The following is a 20,640-nucleotide window of genomic DNA, read 5'->3' on the forward strand; positions in this document are numbered from 1 at the left end:
CAAGCAGAAGAGGTCACTCCAAACCTGACCACGTGCCTGAGGAAGTAGGGACCCAGCCTCCCAAGTTCAGCACCGGACAGGCCACATAGTTGCCAGTCAAGAACCAAACCCAATAAAGGCTTCTGAGCAACCCTGCTCCAAACCTGAAGCCTGGCCTGAGGTGCGCAGGCAGGCTGGGAAGAGAGAGCGAGAGAGCGTCCCAGGACCCGGGAATGGCTCTCCTGCAGCTCAGCTCATCACCTCCAAGGTCCCAGGGCATCACTCTAGGGCATGGCAAGGGACAGGAGTGCTCCACGTGCGGGGGGGGGGGCGGGGGGCGGGGGGGGGGCGGCCCATCCTTTATCTCAAGGAGGTGCCGCTGGCACAAAGGTAGACACGCAGGAAAGCCAACTCAGGCCTTGGGAACAGAGTAATAACTTTGTTTCATGACGACAGATATTCTGCGTCTGGGTCTTTACAAATATCCAAATTCCGTCGTAATGTTTCTGTACAAGGAAAGCCACTGGGCTTTAGCCATGGAGGCATTCAGAAGCCCACAGCTCGCACACAAGAGTTTTCTGGAAATGTGAGGCGGGAATCAGACATCCCGAGCTCCAGAAAGCCTTTCGATGGAACAGCGGTTCTTCCCAGACCTTATCTTTTTAACCTGAGTCATAGAAAGGAGAATCTTAATCTTCTATGTAGCTATTTAACAATACGAAGTACAACTTGCGGCCATTCATTTCGCTTAACACGGTCTTAATGTGGAGGATGAGGAATACAACGGAACCCAGGGGCAGGCAGGCTTTGTTTGTATCCACGCCGGCCGCCGAGGGGAGCGGGTGGCTGGAGGCCGGGCTGGGGGTTGGGGAGGAGAAGCAGGTGACGCACGTGCGTCACACGATTTCATCTTTGCTGATCAAATTCGAGAAGTAAAGAAGGGAGCCGCTAACTAGCTCCTTTTGTTTTTGTTAATTTCAGGGTATTCCTGAGGTTCAACAGTCTTCTTGAATTATTTCACCTGTTCTACTGTGGACTCCTGGCTGGCCTCCAAGGCTTCAGTGGGTAAACGATGCCATTTTTGCATTGATTGCAGCCCCGAATGTCCTGTGCTATGGCTAAAATCTCACTTGGTGCAGAGTGGTTGCTGGAACAGGGGAGAGGAGGCAGCAAAGCTCCCCGTGAGAATTTTCTAGGTGTGACTCCTGTCATGAACAACTGGATTCTTCACCAACAGGGCGAACTTTGGGATGGTTTGGGAGGATGGGGCACTTGTGAGTACAGTCGCCTGTTTAGACAATCACAGCTGACCGTGTGCTAATGCCCAAGGATCCTCATTTCACGTGAAATCCTATTAAAGAACTACTTGACAAGGTGACAGGCGTTTAAAAATCTGCTCTGAGCTAACTTCCGGGGTCCCCACCAGACCAAGCACACAGACAGGGGAAGGAGGCTCCAGGGAGTCAGACATCTGGACACTATGTTCATGTCCCCAGACCAGACAACCCAAGGAAATGACACAAGATGCCCTTCTGGGGAAAGGCAGGCTCCTGACCGCCCCCCTCCCTGCAGCACTGTGCTTCCTGCCTTCGGGGTCCAAACTGCTCATCGGTGGGCTTAGGGTCAGTATACAGACCCCCAAAGGCCTAACACACATTTTCTACTAGCTGCCCACAGCCATACTGCCTGGTTATGGATTGAATTATGACCCCCTCCACTGCCCATTATGCTGAAGTCCGAAGCCCCAGTACCTCAGTGGCCTTATGGAGACAGAGTCTTCATAGAGGTAATTGAGTTAAACTAAGGCCCTAATCCAATGTGAGTGGGGGTCCTTCTAAAAAGGGGAAATTTAGACAGAGATATGGACAGAAGACCGCATGAAGGCACAGGGAGAAGACGGCCATCTACAAACCAAGAAGAGAAACCTGGGATAGAGCCTTTCCCTCCCAGCTCTCAGAAGCAAACAAGCCTGACACCTTGGTCTCAAGATTTCTGCCCTCCAGAACTGTGTGACAGTATACTTCTGTGGTTTAAACCACCTAGTTGGTGGTGCTTTGTTATGAAGCCCTAGCAAACCACGTCACGCCTACTGATATTGGGGTGGCCACTCCCAGAAACCCCTCTGGGATCTTGCACCGAAGATGCTTAGGGAAGCTCAGGACCTCCTTGGAGGGAAGCCTGGCTGTGGTGAAGAGGCGGCCTCTGCGGGGTGTGATTTGTCATGGGTCCTGGCTTTATTACAGAGCGCCAACTCAAACCACACCCAGCCACGTGCCCCAAAATGCAACAGATACGGACATGGCCGTGGCTGTACCCCAGGGGCTGCTCTGCCAGGCACTGGGGCCTGGCTGCAGGGGGGAAGGAAGGGGCTACGGGCCCAACACCAACCTCCTGTAACTCTTGAGGAGTGGCCTCCCGTGAGACAGAGAGACCTGTGATTTCAAGGGAGAGACACAAAGAAAACTGTCCCAACCGTACTTTGCTTTAAAATGTGTTCTGCTCCCCAAATCCAAAGATTGTTCTGGACACACTGCCACTGTGTCCTCTGCGTTAGCAAAGGGTAGATGTCTCTATCCTGATGCCAGGGGTGGGGAGAAGGGTGGTCCCACGCTTCCCTGTCCCTTCTCCTTGGTCAGGCGCCGGCAGACCATGCTTCCAAGGAGGCGGGAATCTGACCAGGAATCCGCACGGCCCCTCGGGACGCCAGCAGCCAGGTGACTAGGCTGTGCCTTGAACACCAGGGTCTGAGGAATAACAGTCTAGCGCAAAGCTCCATTAGGGATCTGAATTCTATCCACAGTGACAAGATGTGTTTCTCCTTCAGAGTCAGGGATCCTGGACTCGGGCTGGACGTTGTGACTCTAATGGCCTCTGTCAAAACTGTGTTGGGGCAGAGCCTGTACCTCTCCACGCTTCCTAAGGTCTGGGAAATTCTGAACAGAAGTCGTTTCTGACTGTATGAATACACACAACCCAGCATGCAATCGAGAGGATTCCCTGTCTGTGGGGCAGGGGCGCTGGCCAGGGATGCCCTTCATGCCTAGGGATATGCTCAGCAATAAGAGGAACCCAGGACCCAGCACAGGACTCGCACGAAGGCAGCAGGGACGTGTCTCTGTGACCCATCCAGCTCTCGCAGGGGGTCCCCAGACCCAGAACCCCGGTGACATGTCAGTTCTGCACAGCACCCCACTGTTGGCATAGGGGCACCCAGGGAACAGTGGGGAGGGGGTGTGAGTTGTCAGGGGTCCATGGAGGATTTCAGAGCCACGACTGTTCCTAAGAGGCCTATGACCTGCCCCCTCTCTGCTTGGGGCAGATTCCATCCTTGCTATGGAAGTCAGAAAAAGAATCAACACACATGGCCCCCAGCGATCCCCACCTCCTGGTATCTGTGTCCTGTGTACTCTCTGTTTCTAACAAACAGACTTGATATTAACAACAGGCAGGCTGGGGGGCGGGGGGGCATTGCTGCGACATTGCCATCTTGGGCATCTCCCCCCACCCCGGGATCCAGCTGCCATCTTGCGGGCTGCTTCGTGGAGAGGCCGAAAGAACTGAGGAACCAAATCCCACCCACAACCAGCTACGTGGCCTCCTCCAGTTGTGCCCTCAGGGGAGGTGTCAACTCAGGCTGACACCCTGATGCCAATATGAGAGACCCTGGCCAGGGCACCGAGCTGAGCTGTGCTGGGTTCCTGACCCTAGGAAACTCTGAGGTATGGTTTTGCTGTCCTAAGACTCTAAGTTTTGAGGTAGTTTGTCACACAGTAATAGACAACCCAGTCTAATAAATTTACCGTGGTCACTGATATGGTCAGTTCAACAGGAAAGACAAAAACAGCGATACATTTGTAATGCAATGGTGCCAAGTTTCTGTTACCTACAGGACAGAGAATGCTGACAAAAAGCCGTCTAAATGCTGTAAATCCTCAGCTGCCCACGCTGACACGAGGTGTGTCTGTGATGTATCCAGCTCTGCAGACTCTGGGGCAAACTCCATTCTCCGCAGCTCAGCCGTGCCCACTGGAGAATGGAAAGTCTGCTGTGATCTTCACTTACCCCAGATGCTTCGGTAAATTCCAGGGCTGCGCTCAGTGCGCACAGAGCTAACCGGGGCGCCTTGGGGTCTCCGCTCCAACTCCTGCGCTCCCATAAACGTGGGACATTAAGAAGCTCTATCCAAGACGGGCTCCCACGTTAAGAATGTGGCCTCCGTGCTCGCTTTGGCAGCACGTATACTAAAACTGGAACGACACAGAGAAGATTAGCGTGGCCCCCGCGCGAGAGTGACACGCGAATTCGTGAAGCGTTCCGTGTTTTTAAAAATAAAACTATTTCTCTGGACCAAGTCAAATAATAAAGCGAAAAAAAAGAAAAAAAGGAATGCAGCCTTCAAGGCCACCCTCTGCATGGGAATGCACTGGATAAACAGGCCCTCTTGCTTTCTTGTACTTAAAAGTCCTTGAACTGCAACTACTCTTTAAGTCGAGCTATCCAAATCAGAGGAAAAAGGAGGCAGGTAACATGAAAGGCAGTTGGCAATGAGTTTCAGAGTTTCCCGCCATGTGAAAGGGCAGAGGGGAGCTTAGATACCAGCAAGCCTGCCCGGAATCCAAGGGGCAAAAAAGGCATGCGGTTTAACACACACGCGCGCGCACATACACACGTCCATATAGGCTCGTGTGGCCCGTGGTGGTTTCTTGGAACCATGGCATTTCTGGAACATTCTGCCTCCCTCACAGATAGACAGCCTGAGACTCAACTCCTAGCTTGTATTTCTGCTCACCCCCTATACCTCCCGGGTCACCCCAGCTGCTCTACAGAGGCATTATTGGTGCAAAAATCCGGAAGCCCAGGAGCCGGCTCCAGGCACACCAGCCAGGTAGAAAGCAGGCCTACGTCGCGTTTAGTCACACCCCCAGTCCTGAAGCACATCTAACACGCCCAGCCGCTTCCCGGGGGAGCCCCCAGACCTGAAAGAGGAAGCAGCCCCGTAAGGAAGCCAAGACACAGATGAGCCAAACAGAGAAAGGAAAGCTGGTTGGTAAACTCATCGAAGTCCAGAAGGAAAGGGACCCAGCCCTCGGCAGGGCTCCTCGGAGAAGTGGGATGGAGACTGTGCGGGGGGGGGGCCTCCCACTGTTTAGTTTTCACCCCCACGTGTTAGTGTAACAGCAGCTACACCCACAGAGCGCCTGACGTGTGGCAGGTACGGCTTCAAAAGCTCACCCAACACGCACACCAACAGCCCGAAAACACGGTCTGCTGCACTGAATTCAACAACTAAGGCATCTACACCGTGGAGAACACGCCCCGCGCAATTACTCGTCTCGGTGACCACACCCGCTCTGGGCGAGGCTTCGAGCAAGCCCCCAACATCCCAGGTGCTCACAGGACACAGGTGCAACCCCTCACCCCGGGCACTTTCAGGAGAGTGAGCCCAGAGGAAGCCCAAACCCCTTCGGATAGAGTCACAACCCAGGGCTCCAGGAAGCCAGGGACCATGGCTCAAAACTCCTCTCCCGTCTCTACTCTCTATGTCAGTTTTGTGTAAAGGCCAAAATACCGACACCGCCTTCCAGCCTCCAGAACAGATCCAGCCTCCTCCGGTCAGACGGTGGTCTGCTATCTTAGACGAGGGGTGTCAGCTACAGAAACTTCCATGGGCCCGGGTCCCCCAGCTTGAGCCCTGCCAACCCCGCCACAGGGAGTGGCTTGTCCAGGTCACACAGGTGAGGTGTACCTGCTGAGGACCTGCTCCCACTCACACTGTGGACCCTGAAGCTGGATGAGCTGTGATCATGGCACAGACCCTGATGCAAAGCCTTAAGACTCTGGAAGGTTCCCTCACAGGCACGTTTTGGGTCCTTCACTGCATTTTTGGTTGGTGAGTCTCCATTACACCCTTTGGTGGAAGCCACTGCTGCCCTCTGTGGATCCGCCAGGCTCTGTGGGATCCAGGGTGGGCTCAGCTCCCCCCAGCAGGTCCTGGGACAGAAGAGAGAGGGGCTGAAACAGGAGGCGGAGTGTTCTTATTCTCAGAGGGGAACTCAGCAAGGGTTAAACGGATTTTTAGAAACAAAACTTATGAAAATGGCCTCAATACAATTTGATGAGGTCAGCGAGTAGAGAGGCCTAATGACACTTGTAAGAAAAAACATCTGTCGGTGTCGAAAGGTCGGCAGGAAGTGAGTGGGACTGACGTGGCTCTGATTGGCCAGACCAACACTCCTAGAAAGAGAGGCACATGGCTTAACTTAGCCCAGAGGAACAAAAAGGCCCTTTCAATTGTCCTCTGACCAGCCCCGCCCCCCTCTAAACAAGAGGCCAACCCCCGAGCTCTGAAATCCATCCAGGACCCTGGCTGGCAATTAGCTCTTTGTTCACTCGCTGATCAGCCACTGAGGCCAAAATATTCCTGAAGAAGCAGTAATCTTTAGAGAATGATGTTCTTACAAAATCCCCAGTTTTACTTTTCGGTTAGAAAACAACGTGGGTCAGTTGAATGGCAAATGTTTCAATAAATCCATCATTGCAAAAACAAAAACAAGAGGTTTCTTTGGAAAAACAGGAAGTCTTGGTACATAACATGGCTTAAAATAGGGCCAAGTTCATTTGTTGACAAAACCCCAGCCTCCAAAGCCTCTTGGTCTGATCTGTCCAGATCCAACATACCCCCAATTCCTCCTCAGGACCCCGTCCTGTTCCCTCGGGTGACAGGCTGGCCTGGCCTTTGTTGCTCTGACACAGGGCACACAGGGCGGCCCGGCCGGCCCGCTTCCTGTCCCCAAGCTCCGAGGAGGGTCCCGGAAGGAGCCGGTCGCCGGCCAGGCCGCTTGCAGGAACCAGGAACCTGGTGCTTTTCATGAACTGGGGGCCCGTTTCAGGCTTCTCATTGGAATCCCATAAAACATGGAGGCTTTCTGGAATTAGCGTTCTGTTCATCCTTTATAGTCAGTTACAGAGCTGGGTTACACAGAAGCCCTGACTGTTGGGCAGAAACTCCCGGGTTATTACCCGAACTTAACCCCTGGGCAGTGGGCAGAGAGGCAAAGAGGATGCCTGGCTTCACCCGCATCTCAAAGATAGAGCCTCTTTCTTCTTCCAACCAGGCAGAAAAGGAGCCAGGAATTCACCGTTTCCATTCTTCCCAAAGACACCCACTTTAAAGAGTACAGGCACAAGAAAACTTTCAAAGAAATGTACTGAAAGTTTTGCGATTGACAGATACAGCTATCCCCATGCGTGAAATAAAACCCACATTTATACACATGCTGCTGTGTCTAGAAGGCCCCTCCCATATGCCAGGCCTTACCCACTACAGCCAACTCCATTCCTTTCCCACTAACTTCTGCCTTTTCTTTACTAACCACCAAGCACCAGGAGGACTGTACGAACACAGCACGGTGTGAGCACGTATCACAGTTACACCCTTGTTAAAACGTGAAACCACACAATGTATACACAAAGATCACAGAATCAAGTCAGCCAGATTCTTAGAGACATCACCACCACCACCACGCTCCGTGTCCCAAGGTCCGCTGATCTACATACAACCTTCAAAATGTTTCTTTACTGCTAGGGAAGGCAGAAGAAGGTTTCAGCATGTTACAGTTATATAAAACTGTCTGGTATATGGCATTAAGTAACTTTTCTACATAGTTGCTAACCCAGAGATGATTTTTTTTAAAGTCCAGGCTTAAGTAGAAAATGCTAGTTCTTTTGGGATTCTGGTGGATTCTGGTGGTTTATGGAGAGGAAAATCGCTGAGGCTCCATGAAGATTAGGAGGCATGCAATCCCATATAAGAAATGAGAATTTAAAATTCAGTCTCGGGACTTCCCTGGTGGTGCAGTGGTTAAGAATCTGCCTGCCAGTGCAGGGGACACGGGTTCGAGCCCTGGTCCCGGAGGATCCCACATGCCGCAGAGCAACTGAGCCCATGTGCCACAACTACTGAGCCCGTGTGCCACAACTACTGAAGCCCGCATGCCTAAAGCCCGTGCTCTGCAACGAGAGAAGCCACCACTATGAGAAGCCCACGCATCACAACCAAGAGTAGCCCCCCTCACTGCAACTAGAGAAAGCTCGCGCGCAGCAACGAAGACCCAACGCAGCCAACAAAAAACAAACAAACCAAAAAACAAAAAAATTCAGTCTCAGGTATGTGGCCAACTGTAGTGAAAAATGAGGGGAAACAATACATAACTTCGAAAAAATAATGTGATTTACATAAAATTTAGTTTGGACCCAAGACTTGCCACCACGGATCCATCCTGATTCACAGAATCCTGGACCCTAAGACAGTGCCAGCCAACCGTCCTGAGGGCACCGATGCTGGAGGGAACCCTGCGAGGGAGGGGCCCTCCTCTCTGATGTCCTCCTGCCCTGCCAGCTGGGGAGAGGTTTCCAGGGGTCAGAGAATTTGCCAGCCTCCGGGCTCATCAGCAGCCTGACAGCTGCAGAACCAGGAAAGGATGCACTCGGGAGCCTGTGTGGGGTCTGACTCTGCTGCACACCTGGGGGAGACGCGTAGGATGAAATGGGGTTCCGGATCCGAAGAGGCTTGCCCAGGCCTCACAGGTGAACCACAAGGCTGTCACCCCCCTGAACACGCTCTACTGCCTGCGCTCCACCCACCCCTGGCTTCTTCCTCACCAGGGGCCAAAGGCAGGGCGGCCTCTTCCTCATAACCGAAGGGCCGCTGTACGGCGGCCACCGCGAACCACTTACCCAAGTCACTCTTTGCGGAGTGAACAGTGTGGAGAATTTGAACATATGTGACAGCATGCAGCTGATGCACACAAGCTTTCCACGCAGCCATTTATTTTAGGGCCTCGGGTGCTATTTTTACACGCCACCGAAACGTTGCCAAAGGAATCCACAAAGGAAAGCGAGTACGCTGGAGCCGCTCTGGCTACTCCGGCTTCACCCTTTTACAGAACGAACCAGCAATGCATGCTATCCGCTGCCTTCTCGGAGACAAAGGTCATAAAATAAGTCATTTGAAATGATTTGAGTTCAAGTACTTTTTTTTTTTTTTTTTTTTTTAAGGAAAGGTCACAAGTGGCCTTTAAATGGAAATGCTCTTTTCTTACTCAGCACCACTGGCTGTGATAGTCTGTGTGTGTGTGTCACAGCCCACCTGCAATACTGGTTCTGAGCAAGTGACCAACTTGAAACTCCCCTGGGGAAAGAAGTGGCCATGCTTCGGGAAAAGGAAAAGTTCTGGAGCCGTGATCTCTGCCTGCAGTTATGTGCAGGGCAGTCTCATGCAGAAGGACTGAATGTATCCTGTGTGGGCAGAACCGTGACCAAGAGGGTGAGGAAGCCAGAGAGATTTCAGATGGATAAAGAAGTTTCTCACAGTTAAGGAAGGGCTGCCCCTGGATGGGACCCACGCTCCCCTCCCCCAACCCAGGGGGCAGAGTCTAGTCCAGGACTGTGGTGCCCGGTCTGGAGACCCCCCTTGAGCAGTGGGGGCAGGGGTGTGCGAAGGTGAAAGGGGAGGACATTCTGCCTCACACCTGTAGATGTGTCTTCCCTGTTCTAGAACCTTCCGGCCTGCCCCAGAGGTGTGCCCAAGGGCACCCCACGGCCAGCCCCCCTACTGGATCCAAGCTCCCTGAGGCCCTGGTAATTCTGAACTCTCATGGGATTCCTGTGGAAGCAAACAGCCCTGGTATGTGCCATTTTATTTTCACTCAAAACATCCTTCCTGGGACCATCCCAATAAGCTGAGCATACTATTTTCAACTAAGGCCTTGGCATTGTCTAGGAATGTTTTCAGGACTAAGTAAATTGCTAAAGCAAACATCTTATTTTTGTCTCCTAGGACAGCCAAGCAGGGTAAAAATATTTCCTGCCGGGACTTCCAGTGGAACGGCCCCCTCTGGTGGAACCGTCTGACCAGACACTCCATTCAGGGAAAATGCTCTCACTCTGGACGCGGGGTGCAGGGCACCCACTCGTTCCTTGGGGGTGGTTCCTGCTTCCGGTGCCACCCCCAGCAGCCCGGGGAAGGATCCCTCTCCTGCTGGCTCCCAGGCCCAAGGCACAGCCAGTGTTCGAAACCAAACACCAATTCTCTTTACGTCTGCAGGAGAAGATACACCCCAGTCCTTGCCGGGGTGGCCTGGAACTCAGCTACCTGGTGACAGGGGCGTGGGAGAGGAGAAGACGGTCCACAAAAGCAGAGCAGTGAGGCCCGACACCCCCCAGCCAGTAGCAATGGGGAGCTGCAGTGCAGGAGGAGCTGAGGCTGGCACACCCGGGCTCCACGCACACCGCCGCGGGCCCTGGGCCCCTCGTGGCCACCGCAACTGTTAGAAGCATCACCGAGAGCAGAGCTGGACCAGTCTCCACAAGTTCCTGGTGCTGCTCTCGGCGCTTCGCACGCATTCACTCCTTCTTCCCGAGAGTCTCAGGAAATATGTTATTAGCACATTATCTAAAATGACAAAGTCGAGGCCCAGAGCAGAGAACAGCTTGGCTCAAGAGCCACAGCTGGCGGGAACGGTGGACCCTGGGCCCAGTCAGGCTCTAGCCACACACACAGGCGTCTGTAGCCCAATACAGGCTGAACCCAGACAGAACAATGAGCAGATTATCCCATCATTCTCCTCCTTGGGAAGAGATCTGGAAAGCTGATCACATGTCACTCTGAGCACATCTTTATTTCTGACGTGGAACTAGAGTGGAGGACTGCTCGAGTGGGTAGAAACATCGTGCCTAAGAAATTCATGTGACTTGCCAGTCAGTAAGCCACGTGCATGGGCGTCACACACGCGTCACACGGCCCGTCACGCCCCAACGAGGAGCGAACGTTTGCGCACAGCCTGGCCCTGGCCACACAAGGAACTGGTAAGAGGCAGTGAGCGCACCCAACAAGGCAGCTCCCCGGGCAGCCCTCAAAAGGAATCCTTCCTCACGGAGGCGACCCTAAGTTCCTCTCAACACACACAAAACCGGGCTAAAAATCTAGGCCCTTAGCTCCCCACCAGTAGTAAAAATTAATTGCCGCATAAAATTGCTGATTCCTACCAAATGAAGCTCTACGATTTATCAACTCCTGGATGGCACAAACTCAATAGTGGTTTAACTACATCACCTGAGTTATTGCTGTGTTTTGTATCAGTGACAGCTTTACTGGGAGTGAAAGTTTTGCAAATTCATTGCAAATTCACGTAGGACAAACTTCCAAAGTAAACAAAGGCACTAAGCAGACACAGCCCCCCTGCAGCAGCTGTGTCACACAGATTCTCGAAGCCAGAGGGTGTCTGGAAGGACAGTTTTCCCAGCACAGGCTTGGGGTGGGAACCCACCCAGGGTGTGCGCCTGCACCAGGACCACGCCCCGCCCCCTCCCAGCGGTGCTGCCCTCTGGCACCCTGAACCCTCAGCACCCTGACGTTGAGAACCCAGCGTAATATTTCATGACCCAACTCCACTTAACTGTAGGAACCCAGGTATTTAAAATGCATGGAAATAAACCACTGCCGATTGCTTTTTTATTTTCAGCAGGGGCAATAAATCTATAAATAGCTTATATGCTGCAGCAGACCATTAGGTGCAAACCAAGGCTGCGAAAACCAAATGGTAGCAACACCAGGCTCTTCCTTGTCCCAGGTTCAGTTACTTCCTGGGGGTCCGGGTATACCCACTACTTTGTGGGTTATTATTACTGCCTTTCTCGCCTAACCCCACACTTGTTGGACCACAGTGGGTTGGTCTTCTAATTTGAATCGGGCCAGACACAAACAGGTAAATTACTTTCCAGTTTCCACAATCACTGGAACATGCAAGCACTTCTTCCAAACTCCTCAAAGGGAGGCCTTTGGAGGAAAAACAACTTTGGGGTCATGCTTGGGGGAAGAGGGTTCTCAAGGAGAACACTGTAAGACTCACTGATCCTTCTTCAAAGAGCTTGAAAGCTCTCACTCTCAAGAGAGAAGCACCACAAACTAAATTCAAAAATTTAAGTTACATTAAAAAAAACAAAAACAAAACAAAAAAAAAAAACACCAGTGTCGGGACTTCCCCGGTGGCGCAGTGGTTGAGAATCCGCCTGCCGATGCAGCGGACACGGTTCGAGCCCTGGTCCCGGAAGATCCCACATGCCGCGGAGCATCTAAGCCCGCGAGCCGCAACTACTGAGCCTGTGTTCTAGAGCCTGTGCTCCACAACAAGAGAAGCCACCGCAATGAGAAGCCTGCACACCTCAGCGAAGAGTAGGCCCTGCTCGCCGCAACTAGAGAAAGCCCGCGTGCAGCAACAAAGACCCAACACAGCAAAAAATGAATAAATAAATAATTTATTTTTTTTTAAAAAAAAGCAGACGCTGGTTTCCCAAAAAATCAGAGAAGTCATTAGTATCCAAGCTGTTGACTTTTCCCTTTTCTGGCGGCTCCAATTTGTCCCTTTGTCACTCTCAACCCCTCCTTGCCCACGTAGTGAGGAAGCTGGGATGCAGCCCGGGTTTGCGGTCAAGGTCACAGGAAGAAGAAAAGAATGAAAACTTTCTGGTTCGGTCACTTGGCTCAAAGCTGGTTTTGTTCTTTTCTTCTTTCTTGGCCAAGTTTTGCGTATTTAGGGTATTACTTTCACAAGCTTCCCTGCCTCACTGATTTCACCACTGAGCAGAGGATATTCTCTAGCGATTATCCTCCAGTCCAACACCCCCCAAAAGTAACCACAACTGTTTCATGTGCAACAGGAAATGCTCCGAGGACGTGAAGGCACCTCGGAGCGGTGACGGAATGTTCGCCACCAGAAATACATGGAGCTGTCCCCGGTGTCATGGGCGGGGAGCTGCTCGCTACATAAACTGTGGATCAATCAGGAGGCGGCTTCACAGAACACTCAGGGATCTCACCGATTCAGCGGCTGGCAGGGGAAACTGGGTCTCACGTTAACACAAACAAAATGCACATGAAAAGCCACTCTCCCTGCCACGAGCTACAATCTGGAATGTTCTTTGACCCTGGTGTCTGATCCTTCTAGGAAGGCCAAGCCATCATCAGAACCCACATGGAAACCCTGCAGCTGTGGGACTCTGCTGAGCTCACAACTCTGCAGGGCCTGCTGCCCCGACGATGATTCACTGCGGGGGCAGTTCAGATTTACACACTTCTCTGTGGGCATAACCACACTTTTTTAAAAGTTAAAAACAAGCCAAGGGAGAGTCCACATTTTAATTCAACTCATACCTGGCTGTCAAGTAACTTCAGCAAAAATATAAGAAGGAACCACTGCCACGAGGCTACTGGTCTCACCGCTGTCTCCCGGAAGCCCCCAGGGGGAGATTCAGGCCAGAGGAGCTGAACAACGGAGGTGGCTTGGATCCAGTTAAAGGATGCCACATCCACGCCCCGGGGGCAACCAGCTGCCCGGGTTTTAATTCTGTGGGTCCTGAGCTGTGAACTAAGTGGGGGGACCCAGAGAAAACGGGGAGCAAAGGTAGACGAGGCTCGCACGGCAGTAGCACCTGCTGGCTCTGGGGGCAGCCCCAGTGGAGATGAAATCCTCTGAGGCTTAAGACTCAAGGTAACATTCATTCAGCCTCCATTTGAAGAAGGGGAGGTCCTTTTCCTCCTCTAGATATTTGGTCCTGCCTGGCTTGCTGAGTAAGGCTGTCAGAAAAGGCTCATCAGCCACCCGACTCCGAGCTCCCGCTAACATCCAGGCTGACAGAGGGATGTCAGAGCCCTGAGCCTGCACTGCAGCCTGCATTAACATGCAGCGGCTGGGCACAGCTGGCCGCCCCTCTACCAAGCAACGGGCCAAGACCCTACCCGAGCAGAGTACCGCCAGGACCAGCACGACAGTCTGCAAAACCTCACATCAGAACGTTCTCTGCCCTGTCGGTTGTTACCAGGTGCACACGTGGTGCTGGATGGTGCCGGTAGACAGGATGAGGAAGCAGGGCACCCTGCCCTTGGGGTGCAATTCAAGGGGGAGGGAGATAGGGGAAAGGGCCCTAGGAAGTGTGGTAATGCTGCTATGCATGTGGGTGTGGGGGACTGGAGGGGCTGGGGAGGCGGTCTGGGGACAGGCGAGAAACGCGGACGACCTCCGGGGGGCACCTCTCCTGTCCACGACTGGAGGTCTGAATGGTGGAGGAGGGTGAGTCCTGGGCACAGGGAGGAGAGAAGCCCGACTCTCGCCACTTTCTGGCGAGCTGTGTGACCCTGTCTCCTGAGCCATCCACTCCTTGGTTCCTTATCCATCAAAGGAACAACCTCTCCGGGATTTCAACAACATGACAAGGAAGGGTCTGATATGTAGCGGCCTGCAGTAACACCTCACTTAGGCCTCAGGGTGACCTGAGGGGATTCCAGAAGCTTCCAGAAGAGACCACTCTGTGCCTGTGAGCAATGTCCATGGTCAGTAAGCAGTGCCTGGCCTCTACCTCCCTGGACAGTCTTTCGGACTCCATGGAAAGTCAGTGATGAACTGAACACCAGCAAGGCCATTAAACTCCTGTCAGGCCTCGTACCCAGGCGGTGGCGAGGTCAGACCCAGTCCACGCCGAGGTCTGAGGGACAGCATTTTGTACCCTAGTACACCAACTCTATGGGCAGCTCATCACCTGCTGGCACAGTTTTACCTTTAAAGCATTCTTCATTTTTAAAGTACACAAGAGGGCTTCCCTGGTGGTGCAGTGGTTGGGAGTCCGCCTGCCGATGCGGGGGATGCGGGTTCGTGCCCCGGTCCGGGAGGAGCCCACGTGCCGCGGAGCGGCTGGGCCCGTGAGCCGTGGCCGCTGAGCCTGCGCATCCGGAGCCTGTGCTCCGCAGCGGGAGGGGCCACAACAGTGAGAGGTCCGCGTACCGCCAAAGAAAAAAAAAAAAAAAAAAAAAAGTACACAAGAAATGGTTCCCACACAACCCATAACCCAGTCTACTCCTGAGAAAACCATCAGACAAACCACAACAGAGGGACAACTCCACAAAATACACAACCACATGCCTCAAAACTGCCACGGTCATGAAGAATAAGCAAGGTGTGAGGCGCGGTCACAGCCAAGAGGGCCTGAAGGAGCCATGATGACTAAATGCCACGTGGTGGCCCGGATGGGGCCCTGGGACAGAAGGAAGACGTCAGGTAATGTGGATAAAGGTCGGACCGCAGTGAGTAACACATCAGTATTGGCTCATTAATCGCAACAAATGTACCATACTAACGTGAAGCGTTAGGAATAGGGAAATGGTGCGGGGTGAGTGGGAACTCTGTGCCATCCCCCAACCTGTCTGTAAATCTAAAAGCGTTCTAAAAAACAATGCGCGTTTAAAAAGGAAAACAACCGCTTCCATACGTGTCTCAAATGTCTCACCATCTCAACACTCGCCCCGTGTTTTAGCCACCAAAATACGATGCATGTGTCCTAAGACATGGAGCAGACCTTGGGCAGGGGCACCGCTTGCCTCCCCTGTCCCGGGTCACCTTGGCCTCACCTCGGAAGCCACCAAGTGCAGGGTCGGCCCCCAGGAGCCAGCGAGCTACAGGCGCCATCAGCGTGCGACAGGTGTCTGGTCAGGCCTTACACCGCCCGCTCGCTCGGGACCCACACATCAGCGACGCTGCTACCCCAGCAGGGGGACGCCTGCTACCCGACGACCAGGTGCATCTCACCTCAGCAAAGCAGCAGAGAACCAAGTGTGGGTAGCAGCTGCCGTCATGCACAAGGCTGCCCCGCCGACCCGCCGGCAGGGGATCCGGGCCGCTTTATGGCAGAACCAGGGCCCTGCCCCAGTGACCTTCCTGGTGCGAGGAGGACGTTTCTGTCTGTCCTGTCCACCAGTGTTCCCTGGGCCCCTGCTGGGCAGGGGGCAAGCACCACAGAATGACTATCCCCAAATTCAGGCATCTGAACTTTCATCTGCATTTACAAAAAACAAAAAACAAAACAACAACAACAAAAAAACCTATGCACACAGGGAGTAATAGAAACCAAAGGAAACGGTTAACTTGCACATATAACCCCTCCATCCTCCTTCTCTCAAAACAATAAGGTGCTTTAGGGTGCAAAGAAAATGTTACGTACATTTTAAATAACGAAGGTTTAGTGATCAATGAAAATGAGAACTTTCCTCCTGAAAGACAGGCTATAAGCGTCAACGGCGCATGAAGCACAGTAAGAAGTAAGCATCAGAGGGTCCCACGCTCATCTCTAGATGGTGCCGAGAATGCCCAGCGTCCTGGACCGAGGAGGGCGGGCTCCCGTGGCTCAAGGGCCCTGGCCCCGTAGCCATCCTGGCCCCTCAGGTTGGCTGGAGGAGCTGTGTGCTGGGTGCCAGCAGCCACGACCCTCCCCCGCAGCACACACACACAGAAGGGGACCTGAGCCATCGCTCTCGGGCCCCGAGGGCCCAGGCCCTGCAGGAGGAGCAAGTCTGGGACTATCCAGGTTTCGGGGAGGTGCTCATCACATCACCAACTCCCTCGCCACTTGGAGGCCAGGCTCCCTCAGCCCACAAGGGAGCCCCCGGGCCTGCACTTCTCTGTGCGACCAGTTCCCCCTCTGCAAACACACCAGTCGCGTCTCTTTCTGCACGAGGCTCGGGTTTCCTCTGGACTCCACTGCTTGACACTGGACGATGCATCTCATCTCTCTGTTCCCCAAGAATGAAATGGAGTGATGCCCGTGAAGGGCCTGGGCAGAGCGGGCGCCCACCAGCGCCCCCGCAAACAGATGCAAGGGCGGTCCCTTCCACTCAACTGTCCCATGACCGAGGCTCCCTGGTCCCCTGCTCTGTCACCGAGTGGTGGCCTCCTCCCCCGCGAGTGGGGGCCCTTCTGCTGGCAACACCAGCACCGCAGACCAATGACATCACAGTTTTGTAAGGTTTTAAATTCCAAAATCAGAATGAGGGTAAGTCTCATCTACAAAACATCAACAATGAGTTTCACCCAGCACGTACTTGCTCAAAGTTTCCATGTAGGCAATTCTATTTTCCAGTACTAAATTCCTCAGCTACGACATGGTCACTTCTGTTTGTTTTGCTATTTAATGAGGAAATGGAGACTTTTGCTGACCGAACCTCCTTTTTAACGGGAGATTTTCACAGAGAATATTTTGGTTGCCTGCTCTCCCCTGATACCCACACCCCCCTCCAGAAGTTGAACAGAAACCAAAGATGCGTAATTATTTCCTTTACTGCATTATTAAAAATAGACAAAAACAAAATAAAACACAAAACACCCTGAGGAATTGAGTGCTACAGAAAGATAAAAAGTTACCCGCTCTAAATGAACTATGGACTTTTACTTAAGAATAATTAATGTATCAATATTGGTCCATTAATTGTAACAAACATAGCACACCAATGTCAGGTATTAATGATCCGGAAAACTGGGTGCAGGGCATATGGGAATCTTTGTATTATCTTCTCAATTTTTCTGTAAATCTAAAACTTTTAAAAATATCAAGGTAAAATAGACTTAAAAACATTTCAATCAAAGGAAAAGAAAGTTACCCGCTCTCCCTGACACTGCATTCCTGTAAAGAAGAATCCTACATTGGCAGCGATTACCTGCTTCCACCCCTCCTGAGCACACTAGCTCTGTGTGTTCAAGCAATGTTCCATCAGCATCCAGATGCTTCTGTGGGCTGTGCCAGGGCAGTACCCTCCCGTGTGTGTGTGTGTGTGTGTGTGTGTGTGTGTGTGTGTGTGTGTTGGCGGGGGGGATAAGGCAGCAACAGGGCGACAGGAGGCAGGCTGGCAGAGCCCAGGTGAGGGGGAAGGGGTGTCCGCAAACCTGAGAGCTTGCAGGAGGCTGACAGACAGTCCTTGGCGCCGGACTAGAGGGGCCAACTAAGGATTCAGGGGAATGAAGGGGAAAACTAGGAAATAAATGCAGAACGCCACTGATGGAGGAAGTGGCAAAGCCCATAACAAATGGGTCATTTGTGTAATAAGCATGAGCCGATGTGGAGCAGGAAATTGATCCAACATGCCGAAGACTTGCCTTTCAATTCTTGGAACAAGGGACCCGCCCACCCCGAAAGTGAAGTAAGACCAGAAAGACGGCAGTGAAAACTTACAAGACGCAAATTAAAACAGAGCTAATGGAGATGACAGCCGGCCAAGGAGCCAGAGAAAGGAACGGTCCGCCAGGTTTTTAAGAGTCTTTCAGAGAAGCGAGGCTGACTAAGGGCCATGAGGAAAATAACGGCAAAATAAAATCCTTAGCAGATCAGACAATAAATCTCTGAAACCAGAGTGAACCGTCCAATATTTTTCCAATAATTTTTCCTTTAACAATAAAACGATCAGCAAAAATCAACTTCCCAGATACCCAGAAATGGACACTCTGCACTGCCAAACGCTTCCCAAAACAGATACCACACCTTTGCAAAGATGTCCACCCAATGCCGTGACTTCAGAACGAAAGCGGGAAATGGAATCTGGCAACATCTACGGGGGAGAATGAGCCAAAACAGTTGGCTGCGCACAGATGCAGAAGTCGGAGCACGTGGGGCAAGACAGGAGGTCAGGACAGGCGCCTCCTCTCCAAGCTCCGAGGGCGGCTGGACCGGGACCATTACGCACAACCGCGTGGGGGCCCGGGCACGGGCTTGATGGCCAGGTGCTGAACACTAGGACAGAACCCATGTCTGGCAAGGAAAGGCACCGGGAGAAGAGTTCAAGAAGAAAAGTAACAGATGCCAGTTCCTGGGCCCGTCCCACACCAGCCTTCCACTCTTCGTGGTAAGTGGGCAGAGCAGGCCCCCCAGCACCACCGCCCACCACCAGCTGCCAGGTGGAGCTGTTCGTGCCAAGCGACCACCTGGAAGTCTCCAAAGGGACACACAGAGCAGACACAGAGTGACAGGTCTCTCCCACCTGGCCTCGAAGGGCCTGAAAGCTCAAATCAATAAAAAGCTGGTCTCAGAGATGTGGTACATTCCCCCTTAATAGATGCCTCGTGACCACTTATTTTATGAGCAAGGCCCTCAAACATGAACAGAAACGTTGCCTGCAGTTTTGGCAATCGTTGTTAAAGCTATTACTTAAACTGTTGGATGCAATAAATAGAGTCAGGACAGAAGGGCGAGCAGCTGAGATCCACCTCCGGAGCCCGAGAACACTGTGTCAGAAAAAGAACACAGCTCCAAACGGGCTTGCCTGGCCTTCAGTCAAACCCTGCCTGAAAAATTACCCCGGAGACTCCATCCCGTTTCTGCACTCACAGGGGCCACTGCATTAAGTTTCAACATCGTTTTTTTCCTTAATCTCAAGTCGGTGATACCCACTTAGAAGCTCAAAAGCATTGCACTTCTCCATGGCTTCCGCATCTCTTTCATATCGGCACTTTTACATAAAGTGAATGTATTAATGGAATTGGAAACCAATTTTTACACAGCAAACAATTTTTATGCGGCAAGTCGAATGCCTTGAATCCTACAGGGGTTACCTAATATTATGGCTACAACAGTTTTGGTTTTTTTTGTTTTTTTCCCAAAAGATAAGATTACATTTCTTTTAGAATACAGGTTCAGTATGACGTGACACCTGCGACGGGCTTACTGGCACGGTGTATGGGTCCACGCTCCTCGGTGACACGTGAGTGACCCGAGATGGAACACTCACCCCAGCCAGGGCCGAGTGCCGGGCTGGGAGGCTGTGAAATGCCCTCTCACTCAGGACACGGGAAAGGTCACAGGACGGTCTGTTCTCACCCACAGTCCACTCAGGGAAACAGCTCCAGAGAGTTTTCAGGGACTTGCCTAAGTCCAACCTCCAGCCAGAATCTCCTGGACCCTACTCCTCAAATTTGTCCAACACCACAGGATGCTGAGTATCGTCAGTTCACCTTCAGGCTTTCCCAACCCTGGCACTGTTCACATTTGGTGGGGGAATTCTTTCCTGGGGGGCGCCGGTCTGTGCATCACGGTATGTTTAGCTGCATTCCTGACTCCACCCACTAGATGCCAGCGGCACCCCTACCCCCATATAACAACCAAAAATGTCTCCAGGCATCGCATCAGTACCCTGCGGGGCTAAAGTGTGTCCGGGTTGACAACCAGTGGGTGATCGTGGGACCAGCCTCTCTCACCAGGGCCGGTGACTGCAGCCGGCCGGCAACACCCAATGTGCAGGGTCACCTGTGGCTCCTCCATGCGGCCAGGAGGACGATAACGTCCCACCCAGCAGAAGTCCAGTCTGGTCCCTCCATCCAGGACCCTTCAAGACAGAGTGGGACAGCCCCACCCCCCAACCCTGAGACCCTCTCGGCACCGTGGCTCAGCAGGGCTCCGACAATCGCGAGCCCGCTGGGACAATCGCCAGGCCGCTGGGACAATCGCGAGCCCGCTGGGACAATCGCGAGCCCGCTGGGACAATCGCCAGGCCGCTGGGACAATCGCCAGGCCGCTGGGACGGGCGTGGGGATGGTGTTGCACCTCAGGGCACCGGGCTGGAAATGGGAGGACATCTCCTCCTCAGCACTGTCTTTAAACTAAAGAAGATTTTGGCCCAGTTTGATGATCATTTGTTCTTAGAACGGCATTACATAAAAAACCCACACATGTATTTTTATTTACTTATTTATTTATGTTTAGCTGCATTGGGTCTTTGTTGCTGCACGTGGGCTTTCTCTAGCTGTGGCGAGCGAGGGCTACTCTTCGCTGCGGTGCGCGGGCTTCTCTTGCTGC

At 52.7% G+C, this 20,640-nt stretch overlaps 1 long non-coding RNA gene and 1 other non-coding gene across 9 annotated transcripts in view; one reads left to right on the forward strand and one right to left on the reverse strand.

The window, feature by feature from the left end:
* Window positions 1-20,640, reverse strand: part of LOC129391672 (uncharacterized) — an 85,324-nt gene that overhangs the window by 9,974 nt on the left and 54,710 nt on the right. The gene's annotated exons all lie outside the window — the stretch shown is intronic.
* Window positions 4,197-4,303, forward strand: LOC112064258 (U6 spliceosomal RNA). The gene has a single exon (XR_002891441.1). It is a non-coding gene; the product is annotated as a U6 spliceosomal RNA (small nuclear RNA).

The sequence above is a fragment of the Physeter macrocephalus genome, chromosome 20 (assembly GCF_002837175.3).
Source record: "Physeter macrocephalus isolate SW-GA chromosome 20, ASM283717v5, whole genome shotgun sequence".
Taxonomy (NCBI): Eukaryota; Metazoa; Chordata; class Mammalia; order Artiodactyla; family Physeteridae; genus Physeter; species Physeter macrocephalus.